The sequence below is a fragment of the Erinaceus europaeus genome, chromosome 16 (assembly GCF_950295315.1).
Source record: "Erinaceus europaeus chromosome 16, mEriEur2.1, whole genome shotgun sequence".
NCBI classification, from domain to species: Eukaryota; Metazoa; Chordata; class Mammalia; order Eulipotyphla; family Erinaceidae; genus Erinaceus; species Erinaceus europaeus.
Window position 1 is genome coordinate 29,686,051 of NC_080177.1, and position 19,992 is coordinate 29,706,042.

At 40.4% G+C, this 19,992-nt stretch overlaps 1 protein-coding gene across 5 annotated transcripts in view; it reads left to right on the forward strand.

Moving 5' to 3' along the window:
* The window catches only part of PPP2R5E (protein phosphatase 2 regulatory subunit B'epsilon), a 228,257-nt gene that overhangs the window by 36,958 nt on the left and 171,307 nt on the right, over positions 1-19,992 (forward strand). Inside the window, exon 1 of one of the 5 annotated variants that reach the window (XM_060174866.1) lies at positions 14,940-15,053. The exons of the other annotated variants lie outside the window; for them this stretch is intronic. The gene's annotated coding sequence lies outside the window, so the exon portion shown is untranslated. Of the gene's footprint in view, positions 1-14,939; positions 15,054-19,992 lie in introns of those variants that run through there. 5 annotated transcript variants of the gene reach the window in all.

Sequence of the window (19,992 nt, forward strand, 5' to 3'; positions counted from 1 at the left end):
GTTGACTATGTGGGTCATAGTCTGTCTGTAGCCGCTAAAACAGAACATTAACAACAGCTCCTCTTCCCTTCTCTGCTCTGTTTAAAATTTCACCTGTGTTTTGCCCTGACGACTTTCATTATACTTGATGTAGAACAGTTGTTTGCAAATTTCATCGTGCCTAAAAGTCACCAGGGTAGTTGGCTTGTGTTGTTGATTCTCACTCTGCACTCCCCACAGATTCTGATCTTTCTTGGGGATGTGAAGGCCAGGTAATTGAGATGTGCTGAGCCACAGACTGGATATTGATTTGGAAGCTCCACGATGTTTCTTTCTAACTTAGCACTGTACTGTACCCAGTCCAAGTGTTCTGGCCCAGTCTGCCACTTTGTTCTTCAATGGTCTCAGTACCACTGCTCTCTCTGTTCATTCCTCTCAGGATGCAAGTGCATACTTTGTCTTTTTAGTGCTCCGCTTACAAGGTGAGTGGCTTGAGAAGCTATTTTTGCCTAGTATAGCCTACTCTAATGGTGCCTTTTTCTTGATTTCTCTGTTGATATGGTAATATATAAAAAATTGCCAGTAGTATCAGGAGAATTTCTAAAAATCTGAATTTTTAAAAGCTGGGCAACTATTATTTTATGAGAACTTTTGATTAGATCTGATTAGCAGCACTTATTACTTACAGACTGTATCGCCCAATCCTGTTATCTCCTTAATTCTGGACAAGGGTCATTTGCTTATTTTCACATTTTTGTTTTTACCTTATTTTTGTTGAGTTGGCTTTACTCACAAACTTTACCTATTTGACTCTGGTGGGCACTGAGTGTGTAATTCTAGCTTTATGGTTGTGTTTCTTACTGAACATTCCCATATGTTGGCTTGCTTCAGTGGCGTTTTTTTTTTTTTTTTTTTTTTTAGGGCTAGTAGTATATCTTTTAGGGCACAGCCACAGCTTCATATGTTTTGCATGGTGTGTTGACTTCTGTCTCTGTGGTATATCTTTCTGGGCTCCTGTATACAGCTTTTGCACTCGGTGTGCTGGTCTCTGTCTCTAGAAAGTCATCTGTTTCTCTCAGTAAGATTTTAGGTGTCCTGCCTGGCGCTTCTGATTTGATTCCCGTTGCCACATGTGCTAGAATGATTACCTGGCTTTTCTCTCTCATATGAAACTATTTCATAAAAATAGATTGGTAGATTGATTTATTTTAGATGCTTTGAAAGTAGCATTAATCTTAGTGTTGTTGTTTTTTTTTTGTATCCTCCATATTATCAAGTTACTACACTCCAATTTATATTTATTTATTTATTTATTTATTTATTTATTTATTTATTTATTTATTCCTCCAGGGTTATTGCTGGGCTCGGTGCCTGCACCATGAATCCACCGCTCCTGGAGGCCATTCCCCCCCCCCCTTTTTGTTGCCCTTGTTGTAGCCTCCTCGTTGTGGTTATTATTGTTGCCATTGTTGATGTTGTTCGTTGTTGGATAGGACAGAGAGAAATGGAGAGAGGAGGGGAAGACAGAGAAGGGGAGAGAAAGCGACTGTGAAGCGACTCCCCTGCAGGTGGGGAGCCGGGGGCTCGAACCAGGATCCTTACGACGGTCCTTGCACTTTGTGCCACATGCACTTAACCCACTGCGCCACCGCCCAACCCCCTATTTTTACTTATTTTATCTAGAGCACTCCACTGCTTTGGTTTATGGTGGTGCAGAGATTGAATATGGATCCTTAGAGCCTCAGGCTTGAGAATTTTCTGCATAAACATTATACTATCTCTCTTTTTGCCTCCAGAGTTTATTGCTGGGGCTTGCTGCCACAGTATGAATCCACTGTGCTTTCCATTTTATTGGATAGGACAGAGAGAAGTTGAAAGGGGATGGGTAGAAAGATCTGCTTCACCTCTTGTGAAGTGCCCTTCTTTCTGCAACTGTGGGGAGCCGGGGGGCTCGAACACACTATACTATCTCTCCACTTCTCCTTTATTAAGAGAGAGAAAGAGGGGCACAGGAAATAGTTCACCCAGTAGAAAGCACACTTTACCATCTGCATGAAGACCTGAGTTCAAGCCTCAGCCACTACGTGGGATCACCTGCGTTGGGGAAGCTTAATGAGCAGTGGAGCAGTGCCATGGTGTCTTTCCCCTTTTATTGCCACCAGGACTATTGCTTGGTGCTGGCACTATGGCCCCCCACCTTTTTTTTAAATAGGACAGAGGGAAATTGAGAGGAGAGGGGGAAGGGAGATAGGAAGAAAGACACCTGCAAACCTGCTTCACCACTCAAGAAACATCTCCCATACAAGTGGAGATGTTTGGGTCTTTGCACCTGCTAATGTGTGTGCTCAACTGGTGTACCACCACCCAGCCCCCTCTTCTTTTCTCTCTGTCTCTCCCCTTCACTATCTCTCACCCTTGATTAAAAGAAAAAAAAAAAGGTCCACTGGGAGTGGAAAGCAGTGGAATTATATAGGCACAGATCTCCAGTGATAACTGGTGGAAACAAAAAAGGAGGGGGGAAGAAACGTTTAGTTACATAAACCAGCCTTCCATCCTTTCTTCTTTCCTTCCTCTTACCAGAGCACTGACTGCTCAGCTCCGGCTTATGGTTGTGCTTGGTGTTGAACCTGGGACATTGGAGCCTCAGGCAAGAGAGTCTCTTTGCATAACCATTATGCTATCTACCCCCACCCAGCGCTACATAAATTTATACATTTATTATGGTAGGAAATACTGATGAATATTATAGAAGGATATAAAGTTATATCTATTCTCAGTTCCAGAAATAATTATTATTTCAGACATTTTGACGTATTTTAGTCAAAGCCATTTTTTTTGAGGTGGTGGTGGTGGTAGCAACTATCTGTGGATTCACAGCCTTGAAAATAATTCTGAATGTATTTGTAAATAATGATCAATATTTTTATTGTTATTTATTTATAAAATAAAAAATATTAACAAGACCATAGGATAAGAGGGGTACAATTCCACACAATTCCTAGCACCAGAGTTCCATATTCCATCTCCAGTGACCAATATTATTCATAGTAATTTTGCCTCATTACTATGAATAATATATAGTAATTCACTTTTTATCATTATTAATTTATTTATAAAATAAAAAATCACAAGGCCATAGGATAAGAGGGCACAATTCCACACAGTTTCCACCACCAGAGTTCTGTATCTTTTCCTTTCTCTTGAAAGCTTTCCTAGTCTCTATCCCTCTGGGAGCATGGACCCAGGATCATTATGGGCTGCATAAGGTGGAAGGTCTGGCTTCTGTAATTGCTTCTCTGCTGAACATGGGCATTGGCAGGTTGATCCATACTCCCAGCCTATCTCTATCTTTCCCTAGTGGGGTAGGGCTCTGGAGAGGTCACCTTGGTGAGGTCCTCTGTCCGGCGAAGTCATGTTGGCATCATGGTAGTAGCATCTGCAACTTGGTGTCTGAAAAAGCTTTAAGATATAAAGCAGAGGGGCCGGGCGGTAGCACAGCGGGTTAACTGCACGTGGTGCAAAGCGCAGAGACTGGCATAAGGATCCCAGTTCCAGCCCCCAGCTCCCCGCCTGCAGGGGGGTTGCTTCGAAGGCGGTGAAGCAGGTCTTCAGGTGTCTTATCTCTCTCTCCTCCTCTCTGTCTTCCCCATCTCTCTCAATTTCTCTCTGTCCTGTTCAATCTCTCTCCCTCTCTATACACACACACACACACACACACACACACACACACACACACACACACACACATAGATATAAAGCAGAACAAATTTTTTAATAGGAACCTGAAGGCAAGAATATAGCAGATGAGTTTTGGTATCTCTATTTTGGAAAAGGCTCGTAGGTCTATTTTAGGTATATTCTAAGGGGCCCATGACTTTGCTAATTATTATTTGAGCATGACGGCCAAACATGCAGGTGGACCAAAGGAAAGGTATTGTCTGGGGAGATGGTGTCAGATTTGGAAATAGAACTAGAAAGCTGTATCAGGGCAGAGAGTAGCTCCCAAATATGGGAGAAGTATATAGGTATCATTTTGTCTTTTTTTTTTTTTTTTTAACTCTACTTGCTTGCTGTTTTGGGTCATTGTAAACTATTGTGCACTTTTGCTTTAAGGTATGTATTTCCCCCTAATTTATGAGTATATGTGCACATGTGTTCTGTCTCTTGGGCCCTGACCTATATCTAAGTTCTGTGGGTTTATTAGGTGTACCAGGAATTAAGTCATATTGAGGAATTGGTATATTTAATTAGTGTCTTGGCCAAGTCAGTGCTTCTTGAATCACAAGACTGAAATATAAAGAACATAAAGCAGTGCTGCTATATATTATGTAATGATTCTACTTTAGTAAACTATCCATTTGGCAACTACTGCTGTATTTTTCTTTACTACTACTACTACAACAAACTAATATTTTTGCTTATAGTTTGAGAAAGTTGGAGAACAGTTCATGATACAACATGGATATTTCCCCAGTTTCCTTTTTATTCATACCATCTTCTAGGAAGAAAGATTCTAATTATTTGCTGACAGATGCCAATACAAAGGTTTCTTTGTATTGTCCCTAGTACCAGTGAAGCATGGTAAAGAGACTTGTCTGGGTGGGGGAGATAGTATAATGGTTATGCAAAGAGACTCTCATGCCCAAGGCTCCAAAATCCCAGATTCAATCCTCTATACCACCATAAGCCAGAACTGAGCTGTGCTGTGGTGAAGGGGGGGGGGGGGGGGAAGCCCTGGAAGTTTGTTGCTTTCTACCTGTGTGACCTTTGAATCAAAGTTATGCTTATCTATGAAGTGGGAGTAACTACAAGCAGGAAAAGATTAACTTGATGCATAAATTAGTTAGCCACTTTCCTCTCAAATCTCCTGTCCCACCCTCTACGTCATTCTTCCTGTCTGTGCTCCACCAAGAACATGCCTTCTTTGTGATGACCAAGTAATGAATCATCTAGAACATTCTGTCCTATCTCATATCTTCTATGAATCTGTATATATTTTCCCTCTTATTCAGTGGAGAGGGGTTCCCCCCCCCCCCATTCAGTAAATTCATTTTTACATCCACGCTTTGGCTTTATTGCTGCTGCTTATGTTCATCGTTACCATTCTCCTGGCTCTCTCTCCTCCTCCTCAGGTCACGTTCCATTTACTCTTCTTGACCAGTGAGAGCAGAGGTCGATGCTTACATATGGAGCTGAAAGAATTAAGAGTCAATTTGCGGAAAGCGTCTAAACAGTATCTGTCCCTAACTGTTATTTTGTTAGGACCTGTTATGTTTATAATTAATTTATTTTGTAGTTTTCCATGTTGGTATTGATATCTAACCCTGTAAGTGCAAAAATTATTCAGGTCAGTTTAGTACATATTTTAAACTACTTCCTGTCACAGAGACTGAGTTGGTGGAAAAAAAAATGCAGCATTTGGCAATGTAATTATGTATCTTCATTTGGCACTCTAGTGTATTTATTTGAATGAGAGATGATACACCCATCTGATTTAGTTGAAGTAAGAATAAATCTAGGGCATTGCTTTTTGAAAACCAAGTTGTATTTTCATTAAAGCAGTTTATTTTTTTTTCTGGGAAAGTTGCATTTGAAACTAACTTTCTCAACTTATTCATTTTTATTTACTTATTTCTCTAAAAGGTTCTTTTACAAAATATTTATTTATTTTCCCTTTTGTTGCCCTTGTTGTTTTTTATTGTTGTTGTAGTTATTGTTGTTGTTATTGATGTCGTTGTTGTTAGATAGTTCAGAGAGAAGTGGAGAGAGGAGGGGAAGACAGAGAGGGGGAGAGAAAGATAGATACCTGCAGACCTGCTTCACTGCCTGTGAAGCGACTCTCCTGCAGGTGGGGAGCCAGGGGCTGGAGCCCACCACGTGCGCTTAACCTGCTGCGCCATCACCCAACTCCCTACTTTATTATTTTTTTAATTTTTATTTATTTATTTAATATTTATTTATTTTCCCTTTTGTTGCCCTTATTATTTTATTGTTATAGTTATTATTGTTGTTCTTGATGTCACCATTGTTGGATAGGACAGAGAGAAGTGGAAAGAGGAGGGGAAGACAGAGGGGGGGAAAGAAAGACACCTGCAGACCTGCTTCACTGCCTGTGAAGCAACTCCTGCAGGTGGGGAGCCAGGGGCTCGAACCAGGATCCATTCGCTGGTCCTCACGCTTTGCGCCACCTGTGCTTAGCCTGCTGCGCTACCTCCTGACTCCCAACTTGTTTATTTTTTATAGACCTTCAAGAACAGAGAGATTTCTTCCTATAAGAAAAAACTCAGTGTTAGAAGGAATTTTTTTTTCAAATACATTGCTAAATAAAGGAAATAACATTGCAAACATAAAAATCCATTGATCCAATATGATCACAGTAGGTTGAATTTTGGGTTGGCATGCACGAGGTCCCCAATTTTTTTTTCTTTTTCTTTTTCTTTTTTAACTTTTACTTGTAAAAAGAAAACACTGACAAACTACGATAAGAGGGGTACAACTCTACACAGTTCCCACCACCAGAACTCCATATCCCATCCCCTCCCCGATAGTTTTCCTTTTTTTTTTTTTTGGTCTCCAGGGTTATTGCTGGGACTAAGTGCCTGCACCATGAATCCACTGCTCCTGGAGGCCATTTCCTCCCCTTTTGTTGCCCTTGTTGTAGCCTTGTTGTGGTTATTGTTGTCGTTCGTTGTTGGATAGGACAGAGAGAAATGGAGAGAGGAGGGGAAGACAGGGAGGGAGAGAAAGATAGACATCTGCAGACCTGCTTCACTGCCTGTAAAGCAACTCCCCAGCAGGTGGGGAGCCAGGGGCTCGAACTTGGATCCTTAAGCCGGTCCTTATGCTTTGTGCCATGTGCACTTAACCCGCTGCGCTACCGCCCTACCCACACAGCTTTCCTATTCTTTATCCCTCTGGGAGTATGGACCCAGGGTCATCATGGGGTGCAGAAGGTGGAAGGTCTGGCTTCTGTAATTGCTTCCCTGCTGAACCTGGGCGTTGATAGGTCGATCCATACTCTCAGCCTGCCTCTATCTTTCCCTAGTGGGAAAGGTCTCTGGAAGCGGGGCTCCTGGACACATTGGTGGGGTTGTCTGTCCAGAGAAGTCTGGTCGGCATTATGGTAGTATGATGAACCTGGTGGCTGAAAAAAAGAATTAATATATAGAGACAAACAAATTGTTGACTAATCATGAACCTAAAGGCTGGCATAGTTCATATCATATGAAGAGTTGGAGGGTCTCCGTTTTGTATATAGTTAGTAGTCCTATTTTTGTTATATTCCAAGGACCCCATGACTATACTATTTTTTTCTCCCTGAGCCTGACCTCTCATATGCAGGTGGATTCAAGTTATTGTCTGGGGGGAGGATGTCATGCCTGGAAAAAGGACCAGAAAGCTGCATCAGGGAAGAGAGTAGCTCCCAACTATGGGAAAGGGGTATAAATATTGTTGACTATAAACCCCATAGATTTGATCTGATCTGGGGCCCATATTCAGCTCAGGAGCCTATGTGACCTCTGCATCCCTATAGATATGAGCTCACACTCTGTGGTCATGAGTAGGAACATTCCAAGCTGCCCTAATTTCAGGACCCATCTTCCTCAGGTGGAACATAAAGTATGTTGTTCAGCTTCCCCTTCGGAGGATGGAACATTCTCTGCTGTTGTTGATCCACGTTGAGGGCAAGGTCCTATGGAGCCCACAAAAGGGTCTATTGTGTTGTTCCTTATAGGAGTGACCGGTAACAATGGAGAGAGGGATCTGTTCGAGTTCTAGGCCCATCATGTCTATTTTGAAATCTTAGGACTCCCTGACTAGGGCCCCAGCTGATGGGGTGGCCTGATAGTGACTAAAGAGTCATTGTTAAAGTATGCCAGTCTCTTGCCCTTATTCAGCTTTTGCAGTCCTTACTTTGATAAGGTTAGCTTTGGAGTAAGTGAAGCAAGTATAATAGGAAGTAGGTGAGGAGGGTATCTAAGTCTTAAGTAGACACTATTTCATTAGGAACTTTATGGTGTCTTCTACTTGCTTGCTGAGTATACTGACTCACTGCAAACTGTTGTGCACTTTTGCTTTCAGGTATATATTTTGTCCTAACTTATGGATACATGGAGCAGTGGATTCGTAGTGCTGGCACTGAACCCCAGCAATAACCCTGGAGGCAAAAATAATTAATTAAATAAATTGATTCAGGTTTTATTTGCAGATGGTATGGTTGGGTAGTACAGTTGAAGACTAAATCCTGTTATCCCTCTTTGGTAGTTGAAATGGAAGCTGGCATGTCTTGTATTTCATTATGTCCTGAGGCATTTTTATTTTTATTTATTTATTTTTTCCTCCAGGCTCGGTGCCTGCACCATGAATCCACCGCTCCTGGAGGCCATTTTTCCCCCTTTTGTTGCCCTTGTTGTTGTAGCCTCGTTGTGGTTATTATTATTGCCATTGTTGATGTTGTTCGTTGTTGGATAGGACAGAGAGAAATGGAGAGAGGAGGGGAAGACAGAGAGGGTGAGAGAAAGATAGACACCTGCAGACCTGCTTCACTGCCTGTGAAGCGACTCCCCTGCAGGTGGAGAACCGGGGGCCCGAACCGGGATCCTTATGCTCTTGGCTTTGCGCCACGTGTGCTTAACCCACTGCACCACCGACCGACCCACGATATTTTAATTTTTTATGCATAATTACATTTCTTTAAAATTTCCTGTGAAGTAAATGCTTGTTTACAAATGATTTTTGTTACTAATTTGATTTTAAACCTGGGATTATAGTTTTAGAGGGGAAAATCATAGTGGTATTTGACAATCGATAAATTTCCACTGGGGATTCCAAATATTTACTTTAAAGAGCTAGTCTCTTTGTTTTTATTTTCTTTCTTTCTTCCTTTTTTCTTTAATTCCCTTTCCTTCCTTCCTTCTTTCTTTTACCAGAGTACTGCTCAGCTCTTGTTTATGGTGGTGTATATGTGTGTGTGTGTGTGTGTGTGGGGAGGGGGAGGTGGTGGGATTGAACCTTTGGAGCCTCAGGTATGAGAGCCTCTTTGCATAACCATTATGCTACCTACCCCACCTAGTTACAAAGAGCTAGTCCCTTTGTAACTAGGCAGTTTTATATATCATGCTTTTCCCCAGTGACTTCCAATTTTAAGATCCGAAAGTTGGAGAGGTATATTGTTGTAAGGACTTCGCTCATTTACATGAACTCCTCAGTTGCAGATTAAATAATGTAAATTGATAAACTTATACAAGTCTTATTTAAATGTATTTGGGTGTTTGTGATTAATAAATTTTCTTGAAAACACTTACTGAATTAACAAAAAAATTTTATTATATTTTACATTAACTTTATTATTTTTTTAATTGACACCAGCTAGTGGGGAACATGGGATTGAATGTAGGTCCTTGTGCATGATGATGTGTACACTTTTCTGGTTTTTGCCATTGTATTTTACATGATTTATTTATTCATCTTAAACTTTATTATTGGGTAGAGACAGAGAGAAATTTAAAGGGGAGAGGGGTATAAAGAGGGAAAGAGAGACTCCTCCTGCAGCCCTGCTTCCCTCTCATGAACTTTTCCCCCTGCAGGTGGGGGGACCAGAGGCTTGAACCTGGGTCCTTGAGTACTGTTATTTGTATACTTTACCCTGTGTACTACTAGGTCCTAGATCTTTTTTTTTTTTAACATGAGAGCAGCAGAGAGGGGTGAGTGTTGGGGGATGACTACATCAGATCATCTCTCTGGCACATGCAGTGCTGGGGATCAAACTCAGGACCTCATGCTTTTAAGTTAAATGCTCTAGCCACTGTACTACTACCTTCTAGGCTACTCTTAGCGTATATTTTTTATGATTTCAATTATTGATGCAGTTACCAACATGTGATGATCTGAGACCACTTAAAAAAATCTTTCTAAAGTTCATATACATGAAGCTGAACATTCTTTTCTTTTGTTCATTTTTATTTATTTATTATTGGATAGAGACTGAGAAATCAAGAGAGGAGGGAGAGATAGAGAGTGAGACAGAGAGACACCTGCAGCCCTGCTTTACCACTTGTGAAGCTTCCCACCTGCAGGTGGGGGCATTGTTCTTTAAAACCATGGCAAGATGTTAGTGAAATGGTCAGACTAGCCACTTGGTATTACATGCATTTTTAAAAACATCTATACAGGAAGTACCTTCTGTTTTAAGTAAAAGAGAAATTTTGGCTTTATCCCCTTAATAAAATCTACATTACTTACATACATCTTCAATGAATTTAGGACATTGGGTGTAAAAAAAAAAAAACAAGAGATAAAACAAGCAAATACTCCTCCAGATTTTGTTGATTCTAAAACATAGAGAGAGATGGTGAGATTAATTTTGTTAACTGAATCGCCATCATGTGGCATAAGGTGTAAGTTACAAAAGCTAAAATTAGGTTATTGTAAAAAAATTCACCAATGTGTTATTTTCTCCTGAGACAATAAGAAAATGAGATTTATTGATATTTGTGCCAAAAGAAATATTGAACAACATGGAAGTGTGATACCAGATGATACCACTAATATTACTGTATTTCTGGTTGTGAAAGGAGTGAATAATTTTCTGTGATAGTTTATAGTAATTACTGATGTACCTTTCCTGTTTCTGGGTAAATTTCAAGCAGGTTAAGGTGTTTATTCTACATATTATACTGTTACTGTTAGTTACCTTGGAGGGGTAAGAGTGTGATTGTCAAAAGACATTATATATCTTCTGATGTGGAGCTAAGTTTTATGAAATCCCATGGGGCTAGTTTTCTGATACAGGATTCTGACTAAGACTTGCAAGATTCTATCATATTCTTTCAATGTAAAGGACGTACTGTCACCTTTACAATTATGCATCTCTATTGAAAATGTCTAGAAATGATGTCAGATGGGTACTACACAATTGTGATAGCTACCTTAAAAATCATGGAAATAGTGCAAAAACTTACACAGAAGGAAATATAGCTTACTTTTTAGCCATTTAGAATGTTCCCTTTAAAAGCAGTTAAACTGGCTAAAGTTGGGGGTGGGGAAGGGGTGCTAGGGTGGTTTAAAGATCATGGCTATTATGGTAAGTGCTTGACATTTTGGTTTGAAGCATGTCTTCTTGCTTTAGAACCAAAAAATTTTCTTGAAAATAATGCCTTATTATTTATTGTGGATCCAGATAAAATAGTTTGTTATTCTAAATATAGGATTGAAATTTTAATAACAAATAATATGTATGTATGTATTTTTGTCACTAGGGTTATCTTGGCAGCTTGATGCCCACACTATGAGTCCACTGCTCCCACTGGCCACCCCCCTCTTTCTTTCTATTTTATTTGATAAGACAAGAGAGAAATTGAGAGGAGAGAGGGTGATAGAGAAAAATAAGATCCTTGTAGGACTTGCATCACAGCTCTGGAAGTGTCATGTCCTGGTAAACCCCCCCGCCCCCAGGTGGGTAATGGAGGATCGAACCTGAGTCCTAGAGCACAGCAATCAGTGTGTTGTTTGCTCAACTGGGTGTGCCACTGCCCAGCCCCTGAAATCTTAAGTTTTATCGGTTGCCAGGTTTGTCAGTGTTTTAGATGTGTGTCTTCTTCTTTTTTTTTTTAATATTTATTTAATTTATTTATTCCCTTTTGTTGCCCTTGTTGTTTTATTGTTGTAATTATTATTGTTGTTGTCGTTGTTGGATAGGACAGAGAGAAATGGAGAGAGGAGGGGAAGACAGAGAAGAGGAGAGAAAGACAGACACCTGCAGACCTGCTTCACCGCCTGTGAAGTGACTCCCCTGCAGGTGGGGAGCCGGGGTTCGAACCGGGATCTTTATGCCGGTCCTTGTGCTTTGTGCCACCTGTGCTTAACCCACTGCGCTACAGCCCGACTCCCCAGATGTGTGTCTTCTTAGGAGGAAAAGTCAGAGCAGTAAGTTTTGATCATTTAGATCCACAAATTAAAAAGAAAAATTAATATCATTTGGATTTGATTGTATATCATCAGATTCTACTAAGTTAAATATTTATTTAAAACAAAGTTACAAAGTTAAACATTTATTAACTACTCTGGATTTGCTAGTAGTTGTTTGGTTATGATTCAAGTGGATGGACAACTAGGTAAGTTTTCCTCCTTCTGAAGCTGAAGTTTTCTGTGGCCTCCACGGTGTCAGCATATGGCCAGCAGTCTGCTGGTGTAGAGAGACACATTGTTGTTGAGAAATGAAAACACATTGATACGTATTCTTATAGACCTTTTTCTTGGTTGACTTATCTGTTTGTTTTTTTTTAAATGGGACCACATTCTCTTATTGTACACACACATGAAACCTAAATATTTGTCATACTGTTTTTTAAGTCAGCAGGAAGCTTCACTCCCATTGTGAAGAACTTTGTATCATTTGAAGGTTAACTGGTTCATAACCCTAGGACACTTTATTCTTCGTGTTTAGTAGTATCAGAAATGCTGTCTTAAATATTTCTTAATATTTGTGCAAAGCCACCTGCTTGAAGCAATTTGCTGCTCTGGAAACAGTTCCTTTGATTTGGCTACTGTTAAAGCTTTTTTTTTTTTCTTCTTTGGGTGTGTTTGCCGTGAATATCATTGATTTTAGCTGTTTTTGCTCCCCAAGGGACATTTAACAGTGACTGAAGATTGTCAACTCCTGGCTGGAGTGTGGGGTGGATGGGAGGGAAGAGGTTACTCCTGGCTGGCATTTAATGGGCAAAGAGTCAAGGATGCTATTAAATACACTTCCATTCACAGACTATCCATTCACAATAAGTAATTATCTAGTCCAAAATATCAATAGTGCTAAGGTTGAGGCACCAAACTCTGTACAATTATTCTGTCCTGTTCCCTCCTACCCTTCCTTCACCAGAGCACTGTTCAGCTCTGGCTTATGGTACAGGAGGATTGAACTTGGGACCTCAGAGGCTCAGGCATGAGAGTCTGTTTGCCTAACCATTTTTGTTTTTAAAAAATATTTATTTATTCCCTTTTTGTTGCCCTTGTTTTTATTGTTGTTATTATTGATGTCGTCGTCGTTGGATAGACAGAGAAATGGAGGGAGTAGGAGAAGACAGAGAGAGGGAGAGAAAGACAGACACCTGCAGGCCTGCTTCACTGCCTGTGAAGTGACTCCCCTACAGGTGGGGAGCTGGGCTCGAACCAGTTTCTTTGTTTATATGGCCCATGCTGCTTCACTGTTCCGAACTGGTGATGGTGTACCCAGTTGAGTGCACATGTTACCAAGCTCAAGGACCTCAGTTCAAGCCTCAGCATCCCACCTGCAGGGGGGGTCTACTTCACTAGTAGTGAAGCAGGCCTGCAGGTGTATCTGTCTTCTTTTCTCCCTCTTTCTAGCTCTCTGTCCTCTCTGAATTTCTCTCTATCCTATCTAATACAAGTTAGAAAGAAAGAAAAAAAGGGAAAGATGCTTGCTGGGAACAGTGGATTCCTAGTACTGGCACTGAGCCCCAGCAATAATCGCGGTAGAAAAATAAAATAAAATAAAATAAAATAAAATAAAATAAAATAAAATGAGAAATCGACACGGGCCAGGCAGTGGCATACCTGGTTAAGCATACACATTACAGTGAGCAAGGACCGAGGTTCAAACTTCTGGTCCCCACCTGCAGGTGGAAAGCTTCACAAGTAATGAAGCAGGCTGCAGGAATCTCTCTCTGTCTCTTTCCCTCTCTACCCCTTCCTCCTCTCTCGATTTCTGTCTCTATCCAATAATAAATAAATGAAAATATAATAAAAAACAACAACAACAAAGGGAGTCAAGAAGTAGTGCAGTGGGTTAAGCGCACATGGCGCAAAGTGCAAGGACCAGGGTAAAGATCCTGGTTTGAACCCCTGGCTCCCCACCTGCAGGGGAGTCGCTTCACAAGTGGTGAAGCAGGCCTGCAGGTGTCTTTCTCGCCCCCTCTCTGTCTTCTCTTCCTCTCTCCATTTCTCTCTGTTCTATCCAATAACAATGACATCAGTAACAACTACAACAATAAAAAAACCAACAAAGTCAACAAAAAGTAATAAATAAATAAATTTTTAAAAGCATCATAAAAAAAACTCAAAAGAAATAGAGACATGGGAGAGGGGTACAGTGGGAAGTAAAGGGACAGGGATGTACAATACCAAAACTTCTTCCACTGTGTTGGGGGCTGGTTGGGGGCGGGATTTGAACCTCGGTTGCATTTATGGCTACCAAATGAGTTATTTTGCCAGTTCTAGGCGATTCTTCTGCTTGATCTCATTTTAATTCTAGCCCAGTTCTTGCAACCACATGCAAAGCTGCAGTTCTGTCAGGAGTCCTGACATAGAGTGATTGGCAGCTAATTTTGACTACCCTTGGCTATCTGGGGGGAACTTTGCTTTTAGAATTCATAGCTTTTCCCATGTTTTGCTTAAGAGGTAGTGACAGGTAAAGAGTTACATAGAGCTTGGGAAAGTAAAACTTGGCCTACAAATTCAACTTCTGGGTCTGGTAAGTTCTGACCTGGAAGAATTTATTTTTGTCAAGTACCTTTCCACTTAATTGCAGAAGCAAAAAAGCCTCCTCCCACAAACAAGCAAACAAACATTAAATAAAAAAAAAAAAAAAAAACCACAAACTTAATACCTGTTGAAATAGGAGAGTCAAAAGCAATTATCCTTATTCCACTTTTCAGGTTTGTACTTGACCTGGATTAGCATAAAAGAAAACTAACTGGTATGACTGTTTAGGTGTATTTATGGTGAAGAAGTTGGGAGAGTCCAAAAGAATGCTTTGAGTCATCAGATCCTTTTAAAATGCCAGATTCTTCTCATGGCTTAATTTAAACCTGTTGTGACCCTTTACAAATCTTCACAAGAGACGTCAGAGTCACAGTAATAGGGAATGCTGCTCATTTAGTATATTCTTTCTAAAGGGCACCTTTATATTTGGCCACATATCTTATCAAACATCATGCATGAGAAAAACAAATGGGAATTTTTGGGTCCTTAACAGGAAAGAACAGCTGCATGGGGCAGAGATTCTCATGAAGTAAAGTTTCCTTTTGTATAAGAAGGAAGCTCTCCCATTGGAAAACAAGGTATAGTAGTTTTATTCTTTTTCTGACAGTTTAGGGTAAGCATATGAAGTAAATATTAAAATAAAAATATTTAGTGTGCTATTCATTTAAGATGTACCTCTAATTCTTGTTCAGAAGTAGTAAGATGTTAGTCAAGCTATTGAAAAAAGAATGGGGGAGTCGGGCAGTAGTGCAGTGGGTTAAGTGTATATGGCGCAAAGCACAAGGACTGGCATAAGGATCCTGGTTTGAGCCCCCAGCTCCCCACCTGCAGGGGAATCGCTTCACAGACAGTGAAGCAGGTCTGCAGGTGTCTTTCTCTCTCCCTCTCTGTCTTCCCCTCTTCTCTCCATCGTCCAACAATGATGACATCAATAACAACAATTACTAAAACAATAAAATAACACGGGCAACAAAAGGGAATAAATAAATAAATATTTTTTTAAAAGTTAAAAAAAAAAAGAAAAAAGAAAGGGTCTCCTCCCCATCTTTCTACTTCTTTTTTTTTACTTTTTTTTTTTTTATTTTATTTTCTGGACCCATCTTTCTACTTCTTTTCCTTTTCCTCCTTCTCCTTCTGTTATTTGAATAGTGTTAGAGAGAAATTGAAAGGGGAGGGGGAGATAGAGTGGGAGAGAGGAAGAAACCTGCAGACCTGCTTTAGCACTTGGAAGCTTCCCCTGTGTAGTTTGGGGATCAGGGACTTGAACCTAGGTCCTTGTGCACTGTCACATGCTTGATCTATAGGTGTGCCACCTCCAGGCTCTGGGTTTTTCTTATGATCATAGAGTAGACAGATGTTGGACTATTCCAAGTAAAAGGAATGGGAAGTTTTCGCCCATTGTTTTTGTCTTTTTTTTTTTTTTTGGTTGCTTTTATTTCATTGCCTTTATTATTAATGTTCCTTGGCAAAACTATGATGCAAAGCAAAATGTGAGCCACATATGTGATAAAAAATATTTCTGGGAGTCGGGCGGTAGTGCAGCAGGTTAAGTGCAAGTGACGCAAAGTGCAAGGACCGCCATAAGGATTCTGGTTCAAGCTTCTGAGGTCCCCGGCTCCCCACCTGCTGAGGAGTCGCTTCACAGGTGGTGAAGCAGGAATGCAGGTGTCTTATCTTTCTCTCCTCCTCTCTGTCTTCTCCATCTCTCTCCATTTCTCTTTGTCCTATCCAACAATGACGACATCAAAAACAGTAATAACTACAACAATAAAACAAGGGCAACAAAAGGGAATAAATATTAAAAAAACATTTCTAGGGGCTGGGTGGTGGCACACCTGGTTGAGCGCACAAGTTACAATGCACATGGACCCAGGTTTGAGCCCCCAGTCCCCTCCTGCAAGGGAAAGCTTCATGAGAGGTGAACTAGTTGTCTCTCTGTGTTTCCCTCTCTATAATCCTCTTCCCTCTTGATTTCTGGCTGTCTCTATCCAATAAATAAAGATAATAATAAAAAAAATTAAAAAAGGGTAAAAAAAGAGGACAGGAGAAGTTAACTTTAATAATTTAACTAGTCTATCAGTCTATCTAAAATCTGACTTCAGTATGTAACCAAATAAAATGAGTAATTTCTATTTTTTTCATACTAAGTTTTTGACAACTTGTATATTCTTTTTTTTTTTTTTGTCTTCAGGGTTATCGCTGGGGCTCAGTGCCTGCACCATGGATCCATTGCTTCTGAAGGCTATTCTCCCCCCCCCCATTTTTTGATGCCCTTGTTGTTATTGTTGTTGTTGCTACTGCTGTTGTTGGATACGACAGAGAGAAATCCAGAGAGGGGGAGAGAAAGATAGACACCTGCAAACTTGCTCCACCACTTGTGGAAGGGCCCCAACTAGGGTCCTTGTTCTGGTCCTTGCTTTTCATGCCATGTTTGCTCAGTCCATTGTGCTACTGCCTACCCACCAACATCTTGTGTATCTTTTTTTTTTAAAAAAAAAATTTATTATTTATTTATTTATTCCCTTTTGTTGCCCTTGTTGTTTTATTGTTGTAGTTATTATTGTTGTCGTCATTGTTGGATAGGACAGAGAGAAAAGGAGAGAGGAGGGGAAGACAGAGAGGAGGAGAGAAAGATAGACACCTGCAGACCTGCTTCACCGCCTGTGAAGTGACTCCCCTGCAGGTGGGGAGCCGGGGTTCGAACCGGGATCCTTATGCCGGTCCTTGTGCTTTGCGCCACCTGCGCTTAACCCGCTGTGCTACAGCCCAACTCCCCATCTTGTGTATCTTATATTGGGTTGTCTGAAAAGTCACAATGCGGGGCTGGGTGGTAGTACACCTGGTTGAGTGTACATGTTACAATGCACAAGGACTCAGGTTCAAGCTCCCAGCCCCCCACCTGCAGGGGGAAAAGCTTTGTAAATGGGAAGCAGGGCTGCAGGTGTCTCTTTCACCACTTCTCTCACTCACTCCCTTACCTTTCGATTTTTAACGGTCTCTAACAAATAAATTAGTAAAGATAGTTAAAAATATTAAAAAGGAGAAAACATTTAAAAGTTAGGATGTATTTTTGAACAGAAAAAAATATATTACAGCTTTTCCAACAATCCAATATTTGTAGCACATCTCACTTAAAACTAGTCAAATTTCAGATGCATAATAGTCACATGTAGGCTCATGGGCACTATATTTAGCAGTACTGTCTGTCCCAGCTTAATTGAAGTTGGGATGACAAGTGAAAATAGTATATATTTAAAGTATACAACATGATTTTTTGATATATGCATGCAAAGTGACATTACCACCACCAAGGAACATACACATCACTTCACAAACATTTGCTTTTGTAAAACAAGGCAGGTGAAAAGACTAAAGAAATGAATTGTTGAATTTAGATATAATAAGTGCTTCAGGAGAAGTCCCTCTCTCCCTGAAAGTGTTGAAAAGTTATTTTTAAAATAAGAAGTGCTTTGCATTGTTCCCCCATACAAGAGTATTGTCAGAAGTACAGCCTCTGAGCAGAAAGCAGATTTGTATAGTTTGCTGAGGACATCTCTTCTTTGCTGCCTATATTCCCTGCAAAGTTAAAACAGATTATTGGCATATATGATATTATTGAGAATTAATTGAATTATTATGCAATGAAAGTTCAACTCTTTGGTTTCCTGGCAGTAGTTTATTTATTAATTTTTATTCATATCTTAAATTCTTTTAAAAATTTTATTAGTGATCTAATAATGACTGACAAGATTGAATAATAACAGGGTTATAATCCCATACAGTTCCCACCACCAGAGTTCCATGTCCCATCCCCTTCATTGGAAGTTTCTGTTTTTTAATCCTTCTCTGAGAGTATGGACCAAAATTCTTTTTTTTTTTTTCAATATTCCCTTTTGTTGCCCTTGTTTTATTGTTGTAGTTATTGATGTCATTTTTGTTGGATAGGACAGGAAGACGGGGGGGGGGGGGAGAAAGATAGACGCCTGCAGACCTGCTTCACCGCCTGTGAAGTGACTCCTCTGCAGGCGGGGAGCCAGGGGTTCGAACCGGAATCCATAGCCTAGTCCTTGCGCTTTGCACCACATGGGCTTATAGGCTGGGCTACCTCCTGACTCCCCTGGACCAAAATTCTTTGAGATGCGGAAGATGGAAGGGTATGGTTTCTATAATTGCTTCTCCCTTAGACAGGGATGTTGGCAGGTTGATCCATACTTCCATCTTGTTCTGTCTTTCCCTAGTGGGGTAGGACTCTGGAGAGGTGAGACTTGGGGACACATTGGTGAAGTTGTCTGTCCAGGGAGGTCAGGATGGAATTACAGTAATATCTGCAACTTGGTGGTGGAAAGGTAGTAAGATATAAAGAAGGACAGATTGTTTTAATAAACAGGAACCCAAAGGTAGGAATAGAACAGATGAAATTAGGGGTCTTTGTGTGGGAAGAAGCTAGGAAGTCTATTTTAGGTATGTTTCAAGGGTACTGGCAGTATTTGAAAACATCTTTTGTATCTTTTGCTAACCTGAGAAAGTTGTGAAGAACTTAAAAAGTATATTTGACCTAGATAGGAACCTAGATTGGGCCTTGCCCATCTTTTGAGTAGGTTTTGAATATTTCTTTTTGGTTTGAATTATAATAACATTGTGCCATGTGGTACTGAAAACTATAATAGCATTGCTCTTGTCATTGCCTCATTCTTTTTTTTTTTTAATATTTATTTTCCCTTTTGTTGCCCTTATTTTTTATTGTTGTTGAAGTTATTGTTGTTATTGATGTCATCATTGTTAGATTGGACAGAGAGAAATGGGAGAGGGGAGGGGAAGAGAGAGAAGGGGAGAAAGACACCTGCAGACCTGCTTGACCTGCTTGAAGGGAGTCCCCTGCAGTTGGGGGGCCGGGGGCTGGAACTGGAATCCTTATGCCGGTCCTTGTGCTTCACGCCACGTGCACTTAACCTGTACTGCCCAACTCCCTGCGTCATTCATTTTTTTAAAAAAATTTCTTTACTGGGGAATTAATGTTTTACATTTGACAGTCAATACAATAGTTTGTACATGCATAACATTTCTCAGTTTTCCATATAACAATACAACCCCTACTAGGTCCTCTGTCATCCTTCTTGGACCTGTATTCTCTCACCCTACCCCCCACGCCAGAGTCTTTTACTTTGATGCAATATGCCAATTCCAGTTCAGGTTCTACTTGTGTTTTCTCTTCTGATCTTGTTTTTCAACTTCTGCCTGAGAGTGAGATCATCCCATTCCCTACTTCATTCTTAAGGTGCTGCTTTTTGCTTTTGGATAGTTGTGTGTGGCGAACATGATAACCACTACACTACAGAAACAGGCAGCTTCTTTTGGATATTTGTTATTTTTGATGCAATATGCACTTAGGACAGATGAAAAAATAGTATTCAGAACACTTGAGAGAAAAAATGCCTTAGATTTTTTTTCTTTTTGCCTTAGACGTTTTTGATTCTCTCTCTCTTTTTAAATATTTATTTTCCCTTGTTTTTTTACTGT